Source organism: Heliangelus exortis, chromosome 1 (assembly GCF_036169615.1).
Source record: "Heliangelus exortis chromosome 1, bHelExo1.hap1, whole genome shotgun sequence".
NCBI lineage: Eukaryota > Metazoa > Chordata > Aves > Apodiformes > Trochilidae > Heliangelus > Heliangelus exortis.
Genome location: NC_092422.1, coordinates 195,442,596 through 195,455,570, shown reverse-complemented (window position 1 = coordinate 195,455,570; position 12,975 = coordinate 195,442,596). Strand labels below are relative to the sequence as shown.

Genomic DNA, 12,975 nt, shown 5'->3' with positions numbered 1-12,975 from the left:
AAGTGCTACTGTTTCTGGCTTAATATGGAGAAGATGGAGGCTTTAATGTCAAGAATCTTGTTTCCTTTACCAAGTTCTCACATTTGCAATGAGATTTCATGTCACAATAATTACACACAGAGAAATAATCTGACTGAGGTTACTGTTACACCAGCACAGGTGAAACACCAGGGTAAGGGAAAGTAAGCTTCAAATTGCACATGAAGTGTGAAGATAAATACTGAATTTCTTGCTTACACTGCAGTCCACAGTTCCTTTGCTTGAGTGGAGTTTGTAAAAGCCACCAGCATGTGGGGAGCTTAATGTTAATTGCAAGTTGTTTATGCCATGTTTAAAAAGCACTTCTGTGTCTTTTTTCACAGTAGATTTGAAATAGAACTGAAAAGAACAGTTTGATAAGCTGTATGGAGTGTGCACAATGTTTTAACATATTGCTGCTAACGTTTGTGGTCTTTAGAAGGTATTATTTTATAGGATGTTAATTTCAAATAATTACTGCTGCCATCGTTTCCTGGGTCCCTGGCTGGTTGTAACCTTCAGCCTAAGCACATTTGCCTCCTTTCCCTCTTTGCCTTCCTGAGCCTACTTATTGTTGATTCCCTGGGATTTTTTTCCAGTCACTTTTGAAAGCAATATTACCAAGATACATATTCATTTATGCAGCTTAGCAGGCTAGAAGAAAACCCCTTGTTTTTATGGATTAGGAAGACGAGCATGTTGCATGAATTATTAGTATGTATAATTGGTCTTAATGAATATTTTAAATAGAGGGCATATCAGATACTGTCTCAGTGTTTTGTCCTACCTTTTTGAAGATTGCATTAATGAAGTTATGTTCTTGTCAATGAACAATAGTTTGAAAGGATGAGGGTAAATTAGTTTAATGATTCTAAAACTGCATTATTCAAACAGGGAAAAAAAAAAATCCTTCTCACACACACACATACAAAAAAAGAAAAAACAACCCAGCCCACAGAATACCTTTTTTATTTTCAAATAACTGGCTGGTGTTGGAAAACCTGTCTGCAGTATCTCATCCAAACTGGCTTCTTCTGGGGTGCTTGTACCTCTTGCTCTTAGTTATCAGCCTTCTATTTTATCATTACAGTGCAAGTAGCAGTGGAGTATTTCATGGCACAGGGTGTGTGACAAATGATAAAGCTTTTGCTTTGCCTTTTTAAGGTGCTATGCAGTAAATAAGATTTTATTTAGATTACATTTAGTTCTTTTGATGTTAGATTGCTGATAGAGAGCCTTCACTTGCTGCTCTCAAATGAAGATTTCCAGCGTGGAATTGTGTTTTTAGAGGAGAGTGAATGTATCATTCAGGGCTACAACTGAGATAATGAACTAGAAGTAATTGTATTTGAGTGCTACTGAAGTGTCATCCCCCATGTAACCTTTTCCATCTTTTTTCTTGGATTTGGAAGTCTTCAGGACTAGAGCAGGCAGCTCTGAGTTAACCATCTTCTGCCACAGGTGATGTTTGCTCTCTCTTCAGAGTCTCGTGGTACTAAGGCTTGTCTCTTTAGACTGACTTTTCATTTTTTAAGCTAAGAAACCTTTGCTTTGCAAACAAAAATCTGGTTTGGTTTCAAAAGTTCACATGCATACCTCTCCTGCTCTGAGGGAGTTGTTGGAGCTCGGAAAGGAGCTGAACCCTGGGCTCTGAATCTGGCTTTGAACTGTTTCAGAGTTGTGGAGACTACAGAATGAAAACCTCCAGGAGCAGGGAGGTCATGTCTGCTGTAATCCTGGATTTGCTGAGGATGTTGCTGTTTGCCTGCTGCTGTTGCTTGGGTCATTTGTGAGCTTCTGTGCTGGTGATTTTTGAGCATTGGGGTGGAAATAGAGCTTTAAGAAAGAAAAAAAAAAACACAAAAAACCAAACCAAACAAAAAAAAACCACACAAAAAAAAGGAAAGGCCTAATATTTAGGAAATTACAGTAATTACACAATAATAGGCTGCTTGTTTCTTGTGACACTTTTCAGTGAAAGGTTCCCCAAGTCAGAGTATGGGATGCTCAGCAAGGGAAAAGATCAGGACACAGGAGGTAAGGTGGGAGCTGAGCAGCTTGGAGAAGTGCAGTCAGTCTGAAGAAATGTGCCATCTGAGTCTGTCACCTGTGACAAAGAATGCTAATTACCTCCTCAGATCATTCTTACATCAAATCAGCACACTTAAACATACTTCACTTCTGCATCTGTGGTATTTCTGTCTGTTGCATCATGGAGTGTCAGAACTCATCTGTGTGATTAATTGGCTTTTTGATTACTTCGCTTTTTCAATTAGATGCTTTGGATTTGTGTTCTTCAATGCCACTGGAAAAACAATGCAGACAGTGAAAATAAAGGGAGGCAACAACAGAAGAGATTAGTGTCAGCACAATGTGCTCCTTATGGAGAAAATTATTATCCATATTCAGTTCCAGATGAAGTCTGTCAATTATAAAATATTCCAGCAACTGAGTGAAGATGCTCAACCTTTTCAGGGGATTAATATAGGACAAAATAACTGTGCACCAGTGACAGCTGTGATGCTAAAACATAAACAATTCTATTCTCCAGGGTGGTATCTGTTCATAAATTTGGTTTATGTGCTAAAAACCTTTTGATACTTTCCAAAAACCCAGCGATTCCCCTAACAGCTGCCAGTGTTTCTAGGTCAAAGATAGCACATAAGCTATGAGTTATTACCTGCTCCACAGCAGCAAAGCAAAATGAGATGGTTTAACAAAGGATTTAAAGAATAACCTTCTCATACTCTATGTCTGACTAGGATGTGAAGCTGTTATTTAAGAGTTCACACATTAAGCTTTAAGAAAAATTGTCAGTATTTTTCATTGTCTGCTGACAGGCTAATGGTACTTCTTGACTGCAGGAAAGAAAAAGAGGTAGCAGGATTCAAATCATATGTGTACCATATATTGTCTTAATTATTTACTATAAGAAGGTGGCATTAGTGGTATTTTAAACCATGGAATTTTTCTTTTTAAATAGGAGAGCAAGGAAGAGCAAAACTGTGTCAGGCAAACTGCTCAGCTCTGTACTTGGGTGAACAATCCTACAGCTTCTTTCTTTCATATCATCTTGTGTTTATCCACACACCCCTCCCATCCTTCTGTCCTGTTGTATTCATCATTGTTCTGTTCACCTCCTCTACCTCCAGCATCCTCCCATTGTGCCACTGGTTTCAGAGTCATTTCCAAGCCTCAGTATGGACTTCATAACCATCTTTGCATCTCTAACAATCACCACGGTTTGCAGGTTCCAGGCAGCATCAGCAGTTGCATTAATTGTCTCCAGAGCAGCTGTTGTTCCTTCACCCAGTTGCTTTTGCTTTTTAGAACACTTGTGCTACATGGGAAATGTGACTGGATCCTCTCCAGCTGCTCTTAAAGTTTTGACACATCACCCAGACACGTGGAGGGAGGGTTCTCTCCTCATGCTTCTGTTGCTTTGAGAATGATCCAGCTCTCCCTAATTCGAATTTTCTCCAGCAAATCCAACTATTGTCTTGTTACATGGCTCCAAAATACCATTATGCATTGTTAGGAGAACCATGTCCCCAGTCACAGGAGCAGAAGGAAATTAATTTTAATTCAGTGCTGTATGACACAACTACTTAGTTTATCAGTGTGAATGGGCAGGATGTGTACTGCAGCACTAATCAGGATTTTTCTAACTCAAACCAAGTTTTTTATGCTTGTGAGTTTCCTAGAAACACTTTCAGTAAGTATTAGAGTAGGATGCATGGGGATATGCATACAGAATAAGGTAATAAAATTATTCTGTTAATATTTGGAGGTTTCAGCATAATATTAGATACACAACAGATTTAGCAGTCAACAAGTTACTGCCCTAATAATTCTCTTGTGCTGATACTAGAATTTCTGTGCATGTCCTTGCAGACTTCAGTGCAGTGAGACTCCTGCAACCATACAGGGCTTACTGCCAGATCAGAGCCTGAGAATATAGACATAAGTTCTGGAAATGTGATCCTCTTATCTGCATCCATTTTTTTTTTTTTTCCCACGACTTAAATTTTGAGGCAGGATTTGCAAATCCTAGTTTGGGCACTTAATTTGGGGATTCTACTTACCATGTAGGCTGTCAAGGAGCATTAACCTTAAGGTAAGATGAGCTCACAGAGCACAAAGCTGATGGCACATACTATACCAGGTGTTAAATAGTATTATCCATCCTGCTTGCTACAGTAAATAGGATTTTGCTATTATGATGTGTCAGGATTTTCAGGGAAATCAAATTTACCAGACACTAAACTGTCGTCCTCACTGCTGAGCAGCTTTTTATTCTGGGATCTTGCATTCCTACTAATCCTGTTGGTAGGAAATGCTTATACCAATTGTGTGGGGAAATTATAATTTAATGATCCTTTCCTTTTTTTTGCTATTCAAAGCTGAGAATGCACCAATATTCTTTGCAGTGATAGCTCAGAAAAGGAGATAGTACACAGCTCAGCTTCACAGCCAAGAATTGGCTTTTTGGAGGTGTTTATAATGAAGAGAAGTGCAAAGATGCAAACAATGTGGGTTCCACAGTTGGTTCAGATGCTTCAGAGTCTTGTTTACCTTTTCAGACCTCAACAACTAAATAATCAGCATCTGTTTGCTGTGGTTTTTGTAAACTGTAGGATGCAAAACATAGATAACAGAGGGGGGGACTATTACAAAGCAGTATAATAACTACAAGCATTTTTATTCCTTACAACATCTTTTAGCAGTTTAAACAATTTTGTTCCTATTTGTTTTCAGTTATCACTCTGTTTACTTCCTTCAATCTTGCATGACTCTATCAGCAAGAATTTCATAACCAGGGGATGATTCTGCTGTCACCTCTTGCACTTAGAAGTTTGTATTTCCCACAGCAAACACCTTGACTCCCCACCCATTCCTGCTGCATCCTTTCATCTCTTCCAAAAGCAAATAGCATGGATGTAGGGGAAGTGTTTTAAGACTTCAGGCTGAATCCAGCAAAGCTGGAAATGGTTTTCTGTGGATGGAACATTGAGGGAAGATGCAGGGAAAGCTCAGCAAACTTTTTCTCCAGGAAGAAAAGGGATCAGGTCTAGTGGAGAGCTGACAGCCTTGCACGTGGTCAGCAACTTGGCCCTGGGTGCTTTCCTTATTGGACACCAGTAATACCAGTAGGTTTTCCCAAATTGACCCTTGCCCTTCAAAATGCTGCTCAGAGACATTTCTGGTCTAATGTGTAGCAACAGGAATAATCACTGGGTTGTAGGTTTGTTTTAGTGTGTGCATCTTGTTTACCACCCATTCTTGCTGCATCCTCTCATCTCTTCCAAAAGCAAATAGCATGGACAGAGGGGAAGTGTTTTAAGACTTCAGGCTGAATCCAGCAAAGCTGGAAATGATTTTCTGTGGCTGGAGCATTGAGGGAAGATGCAGGGAAAGCTCAGGAAACTTTTTGGTATTTCTCCAGGAAGAAAAGGGATCAGGTCTAGTGGAGAGCTGACAGCCTTGCACGTGGTCAGCGACTTGGCCCTGGGTGCTTTCCTTATGGAACACCAGTAATACCAGTAGGTTTTCCCAAACTGACCATTGCCCTTCAAAATGCTGCTCAAAGAGATTTCTGGTCTAATGTGTAGCAACAGGAATAATCACTGGGTTGTAGGTTTGTTTTAAAGTGTGCATCTTGTTTACCACCCATTCCTGTTGCATCCTTTCATCTCTTCCAAAAGCAAATAGCATGAATGTAGGGGAAGTGTTTTAAGACTTCAGGCTGAATCCAGCAAAGCTGGAAATGGTTTTGGAAATGGTTTTCTATGGATGGAGCATTGAGGGAAGATGCAGGGAAAGCTCAGGAAACTTTTTGGTATTCTCTCCAGGAAGAAAAGGGATCAGGTCTAGTGGAGAGCTGACAGCCTTGCACGTGGTCAGCAACTTGGCCCTGGGTGCTTTCCTTATTGGACACCAGTAATACCAGTAGGTTTTCCCAAACTGACCATTGCCCTTCAAAATGCTGCTCAAAGACATTTCTGTTCTAATGTGTAGCAACAGGAATAATCACTGGGTTGTAGGTTTGTTTTAGTGTGTGCATCTTGTTTACCACCCATTCTTGCTGCATCCTCTCATCTCTTCCAAAAGCAAATAGCATGGACAGAGGGGAAGTGTTTTAAGACTTCAGGCTGAATCCAGCAAAGCTGGAAATGATTTTCTGTGGCTGGAGCATTGAGGGAAGATGCAGGGAAAGCTCAGGAAACTTTTTGGTATTTCTCCAGGAAGAAAAGGGATCAGGTCTAGTGGAGAGCTGACAGCCTTGCACGTGGTCAGCGACTTGGCCCTGGGTGCTTTCCTTATGGAACACCAGTAATACCAGTAGGTTTTCCCAAACTGACCATTGCCCTTCAAAATGCTGCTCAAAGACAATTCTGTCCTAATGTGTAGCAACAGGAATACTCATTGTGTTGTAGGTTTGTTTTAGTATGTGCATCTTGTTTACCACCCATTCCTGCTGCATCCTCTCATCTCTTCCAAAAGCAAATAGCATGGATGTAGGGGAAGTGTTTTAAGACTTCAGGCTGAATCCAGCAAAGCTGGAAATGGTTTTGGAAATGGTTTTCTATGGATGGAGCATTGAGGGAAGATGCAGAGAAAGCTCAGCAAACTTTTTGGTATTTCTCCAGGAAGAAAAGGGATCAGGTCTAGTGGAGAGCTGACAGCCTTGCACGTGGTCAACAACTTGGCCCTGGGTGCTTTCCTTATTGGACACCAGTAATACCAGTAGGTTTTCCCAAATTGACCCTTGCCCTTCAAAATGCTGCTCAAAGAGATTTCTGGTCTAATGTGTAGCAACAGGAATAATCACTGGGTTGTAGGTTTGTTTTAAAGTGTGCATCTTGTTTACCACCCATTCCTGTTACATCCTTTCATCTCTTTCAAAAGCAAATAGCATGGGTGTAGGGAAAGTGTTTTAAGACTTCAAGCTGAATCCAGCAAAGCTGGAAATGGTTTTGGAAATGGTTTTCTATGGATGGAGCTTTGAGGGAAGATGCAGGGAAAGATCACCAAACTTTTTGGTATTCTCTCCAGGAAGAAAAGGGATCAGGCCTAGTGGAGAGCTGACAGCCTTGCACGTGGTCAGCAACTTGGCCCTGGGTGCTTTCCTTATTGGACACCAGTAATACCAGTAGGTTTTCCCAAACTGACCATTGCCCTTCAAAATGCTGCTCAAAGAGATTTCTGGTCTAATGTGTAGCAACAGGAATAATCACTGGGTTGTAGGTTTGTTTCAAAGTGTGCATCTTGTTTACCACCCATTCCTGCTGCATCCTTTCATCTCTTCCAAAAGCAAATAGCATGGATGTAGGGGAAGTGTTTTAAGACTTCAGGCTGAATCCAGCAAAGCTGGAAATGATTTTCTGTGGATGGAGCATTGAGGGAAGATGCAGGGAAAGCTCAGGAAACTTTTTGGTATTTCTCCAGGAAGAAAAGGGATCAGGTCTAGTGGAGAGCTGACAGCCTTGCACGTGGTCAGCGACTTGGCCCTGGGTGCTTTCCTTATTGGACACCAGTAATACCAGTAGGTTTTCCCAAATTGACCCTTGCCCTTCAAAATGCTGCTCAAAGACAATTCTGTCCTAATGTGTAGCAACAGGAATAATCACTGGGTTGTAGGTTTGTTTTAAAGTGTGCATCTTGTTTACCACCCATTCCTGCTGCGTCCTCTCATCTCTTCCAAAAGCAAATAGCATGAATGTAGGGGAAGTGTTTTAAGACTTCAGGCTGAATCCAGCAAAGCTGGAAATGGTTTTGGAAATGATTTTCTGTGGATGGAGCATTGAGGGAAGATGCAGGGAAAGATCAGGAAACTTTTTGGTATTTCTCCAGGAAGAAAAGGGATCAGGTCTCGTGGAGAGCTGACAGCTTTGCACGTGGTCAACAAATACAACTTGGCCTGGGTGCTTTCCTTATTGGACACCAGTAATACCAGTAGGTTTTTTCCAAACTGACCCTTGCCCTTCAAAATGCTGCTCAAAGAGATCTCTGTCCTAATGTGTAGCAACAGGAATAATCACTGGGTTGTAGGTTTGTTTTAGTGTGCATCTTGTTTACCACCCATTCTTGCTGCATCCTCTCATCTCTTCCAAAAGCAAATAGCATGGACAGAGGGGAAGTGTTTTAAGACTTCAGGCTGAGTCCAGCAAAGCTCGAAATTATTTTCTATGGCTGGAGCATTGAGGGAAGATGCAGGGAAAGCTCAGGAAACTTTTTGGTATTTCTCCAGGAAGAAAAGGGATCAGGTCTAGTGGAGAGCTGACAGCCTTGCACGTGGTCAGCAACTCGGCCCTGGGTGCTTTCCTTATGGAACACCAGTAATACCAGTAGGTTTTCCCAAACTGACCATTGCCCTTCAAAATGCTGCTCAAAGAGATTTCTGTCCTAATGTGTAGCAACAGGAATAATCACTGGGTTGTAGGTATGTTTTAAAGTGTGCATCTTGTTTACCACAGATGGGTAAAGCCACCTTTCAGCAAGCAGCTTTCAGATATTCTGCCAACATTTTTTTTGAGAATATGATCCACAAAGGAATCTCTTATGACTGCTTTAGCTTTTTGAGTTTCTTTGGTGGGCTTTAATGGAGATGCTTCATAGTCCTCTGTCTGTAGAGGTCTTTTTCTTTCTTCTGATATTTAAACTGATAGTTTCAGTAATACCTGTGTTGTCTTTGACCCAGCCAAACTCCTGTATTTCAGGAATGCTGTGAAAGGCCTTTGCAGACCTTCCTTCTCTGTAAATTCTAAGTGGGAATGTCCAGGTTGTATCACTTTACAATAATTTTGCATTTCCATCAGTTATTATAGCATTGCTCTCTAAATATCCATGGTTTGAAAGAAAAGAATTTCATCATTCTTACTTCCCATCAATTTTTATGAGATGTCAATGTTTTTTGCTTGGTTCTATCTACCTTTCTGGCTGTCTCTCTGTCTCTCCTCCTCACCATATCAAATCTGATATATATATATATATAAATCCCCTGTGTATCAATACATAACCCTATTTCCAAGCATTGTTCAGACAGAAGCAATAAAATATATTGCAGTTTCCAGTTGAAGAATGAAATAATGTAATTATTAATGAATATCTCTGTGAAGTTACTGGTCTCTTTTTTTTTTTTTTTTTCCCTAAATATCTGTATTCAGCTGTAACAGTGAATTCTTGCAGTTTCCCACAAATCAATGCATCAAGACACCTGAGTATAAAATCAAGATATATTAATTTCTCATTTGGCATTGGGGCCAGCAGGCTTTTCCACGTCTGAGCTCATAGGCTGCACCAATGAGATAAAAGCAGGAGTTCATCCGAGTTTCCCAGTGCTTTGTATTTCCATACTGCTCATGAAACCCACCCTTTTCAGTACTGACCACAGCATAATGTTTTTTGTCAGCTTAGCATAATAAAGCTGTCAAACCCACCCTCTGATCTTGCTTCACGTCGCCAATATCGGGAAATTTCTCTCTTCAAATTTCATTATATTTTGGGGACAGAGCTTTTGTTGAGAGCTTCTTGCCTGCCAGGTTGAGATTAGGAAACTTGCTCCCAATTACAATATCTGAAACCTCCAACCTGATTGACAGCCTGAGCTGCAGCCTTCTGGCTGGAGTGCTGCATTAATGCACAACCTCCCTATCTCTCCCAGCCACAATCTTTGTTTTAAGATGCAATTTTTGTAATTTTTTTCCTCCTCGTTATCTTTTATTTACCAATCTCTGAACAAATAGCTACCATGCTAAATATTAAATACACAGCTCACTCCTATTTCTTTTTCCCTAAGCCCACCAAACATTCATGGCATTTTCTTTGGAGCTGTTTTCCCATTTAAAAATACCTGTTTCAGTCTCACCTTTCACTGCCTCACATCCCAATCAATAGCAGCAGTGAAATGTTGCTTAATAACAAAATAAGGGCTTGTTAGGAGCAGTAGATATTGACATTACTCTAAATGTTTTTTTAATAGATTATTTTTCCATTCTGCTTGTGTGTCTAAATGTAAATGGAAACCAATAAAAAAGTGTGGGAAGTAATATTCCAGGCATTTTTCCCCTGCACAGCAAGGCACTTGATAACTTGCAACATGTAGCTAGAAGTTTGGTATAATTTGTTTGAAATCTTTTTGTTGTTCTTTTATTCACCCAGTATGTGCAAAATCATTATTTGAGATTTTTTTTTTTCTTTTCTGGTAGTTTCATTTGAGCACAAAAGATTTAATAGTTCCATGGGTTTAGTTTTGTAAAGAATTGGCAGAAGACCAAGAAATAATGTTATACTGCATGAAAAAAATGAATATGAGTCCTGAAGCAGGGCTGTGTTTACATGCTCTTTCAAGACTTTTCAAATACATTGTGCTTTTTGTTGTTTGCATTTTTTTTCCTTTATCTTCATGACTGTCTCTCTTTAACCCATCACCATTCTTGTAACTCTTTTTTCTGGAGTAACTTCTGGTTTACTGCCTTTTTTCTCATGCTACTGGCCAGAACTGACTCAGATATTTTCCCTCCACTCTTCCTGCTACATTTCCTTATGCTTTTTGGCTTAAAATACTGTTTTAAACTCATCTTGAAGTCTCTTTCTGAGCCTATGGATGCCTCAGTGCTGTTTCCCATAGAATTTCCCACTTCCTCAGGTATAGGGGAAAGTGTTTTTTGGAGGTTAGACTGTCCTTGAGGTTAGACTTCTACTGGCAATGTGAATGCTGAAAACCTCTAGAATTCAAACTCTTAGAGATTTTAGTAGTAAGTAGGGGATTTACTGACCCAGGACACAGGGAAGTGTTATTTTTCAGGAATTGGCTATTTATATACAGTGCTTAGTGTTTATCCAGCTATCATATAGCTTTGTAAAGACAATTTCTTCCATAAACCCTTTTCTGTTCCTGGAGCTTTTAAGTCCTCACTTCTTGAATTAATTTTTTTTCCTTAACTTTTCCTCAGTTATACAATTATCACTACTCTGGATCTCAGCATTTATTGACCTCCTACTCTAGGAATTTTTTTTACAGCCCCATAATAAGGAGGTCATCACCAATCATTATATTTCTCTGAGTGGTTCAGTTAAAGTCATTTGAACTTTGGTGTTTGTGAAGTCTGGACCTGTATACATGTTCATGGAATTATAGTTTGGTTTTGAAAGAAACTTTAAACTTTTACTTATGGCAGGGACACTTCCCACCAGCCCAGGGAGCTCCAAGCCCCATCCAACCTGACCTGAGACACTGCCAGGGCAGCCACAACTTCCTTGGGAAACCTGTTCCTGTCTCTCACCACCCTCACAGCGAAGAATTTCTTCCCAATAGATAGTCTGAATCTCCTCTCTGTGAGTTTTAGACCATTTTTCCCTTTTCCTGTCACTCCAGGCCCTTGTCCCAAGTCCCTTCCCAGCTTTTCTGGAGTCCCTTCAGGCACTGGAAGGTGCTCTAAGGTCTCCCCATTGCATCCTTCTCTTCTCCAGGCTGAACCACCCAAATTCTCTCAGCCTATCTCTATGGCAGAGCTGCTCTCTGATCATCTTTGTGGCCTCCTCTGGACTCACTCCAGCAATTCCATGTCCTTTCTGTGTTGGGGGCTCCAGAAATGGACATTAGTCCAGGTGAAATCTCACAGGAGTGGAACAGAAGAAGAGAATCCCCTCCCTTCAGCATCTGGCCATGCAACCCAGGTCACAGTTGGTTTTCTGGGCTGCAAGCACACCTTGGTGACTTTTGTCACCAACTTTAAACTTTTACTTCCAACCCACCTGCATGGGCAGGGACACCTCCCTCAGCCCAGGTTGCTTCAAGCCCCATCCAACCAGACCTCCATCATTCCCAGGGATGGGGCAGCCACAGCTTCTTGGGGCAACCTGTTCCTGTCTCTCATCCCCTCACAGCGAAGAATTTCTTCCCAATAAATAGTCTGAATCTCCTCTCTGTGAGTTTTAGAGCATTTTTCCCTTTTCCTGTCACTCCAGGCCCTTGTCCCAAGTCCCTTCCCAGCTTTCCTGGAGTCCCTTCAGGCACTGGAAGGTGCTCTAAGGTCTCCCCATTGCATCCTTCTCTTCTCAAGGCTGAACCACCCAAATTCTCTCAGCCTATCTCTATGGCAGAGCTGCTCTCTGATCATCTTTGTGGCCTCCTCTGGACTCACTCCAGCAATTCCATGTCCTTTCTGTGTTGGGGGCTCCAGAAATGGACATTAGTCCAGGTGAAATCTCACAGGAGTGGAACAGAAGAAGAGAATCCCCTCCCTTCAGCATCTGGCCATGCAACCCAGGTCACAGTTGGTTTTCTGGGCTGCAAGCACACCTTGGTGACTTTTGTCACCAACTTTAAACTTTTACTTCCAACCCACCTGCATGGGCAGGGACACCTCCCTCAGCCCAGGTTGCTTCAAGCCCCATCCAACCAGACCTCCATCATTCCCAGGGATGGGGCAGCCACATCTTCTTGGGGCAACCTGTTCCCTGTCTCTCATCCCCTCACAGCGAAGAATTTCTTCCCAATAAATAGTCTGAATCTCCTCTCTGTGAGTTTTAGAGCATTTTTCCCTTTTCCTGTCACTCCAGGCCCTTGTCCCAAGTCCCTTCCCAGCTTTCCTGGAGTCCCTTCAGGCACTGGAAGGTACTCTAAGGTCTCCCCATTGCATCCTTCTCTTCTCCAGCAATTCCATGTCCTTTCTGTGTTGGGGGCTCCAGAAATGGACATTAGTCCAGGTGGAATCTCACAGGAGTGGAAAAGGAGAATCCCCTCCCTTGAGCATCTGGCCATGCAACCCAGGTCACAGTTGGTTTTCTGGGCTGCAAGCACACCTTGGTGTCTTTTGTTGAACTTCTCATCAACCAACATCCCTCAAGGCTCTTCTCAGTCCATTCTTCACCCAACCTGTGTTTGGGAATTGCCCCAACCCAGGTTCAGGACCTTGTCCTTCCCACATACCAAAAATATGTGGGAATATGAGG

At 41.5% G+C, this 12,975-nt stretch overlaps 1 protein-coding gene across 2 annotated transcripts in view; it reads left to right on the top strand.

Moving 5' to 3' along the window:
- The window catches only part of CHCHD3 (coiled-coil-helix-coiled-coil-helix domain containing 3), a 185,451-nt gene that overhangs the window by 109,307 nt on the left and 63,169 nt on the right, over positions 1 to 12,975 (top strand). The window lies entirely within an intron of this gene.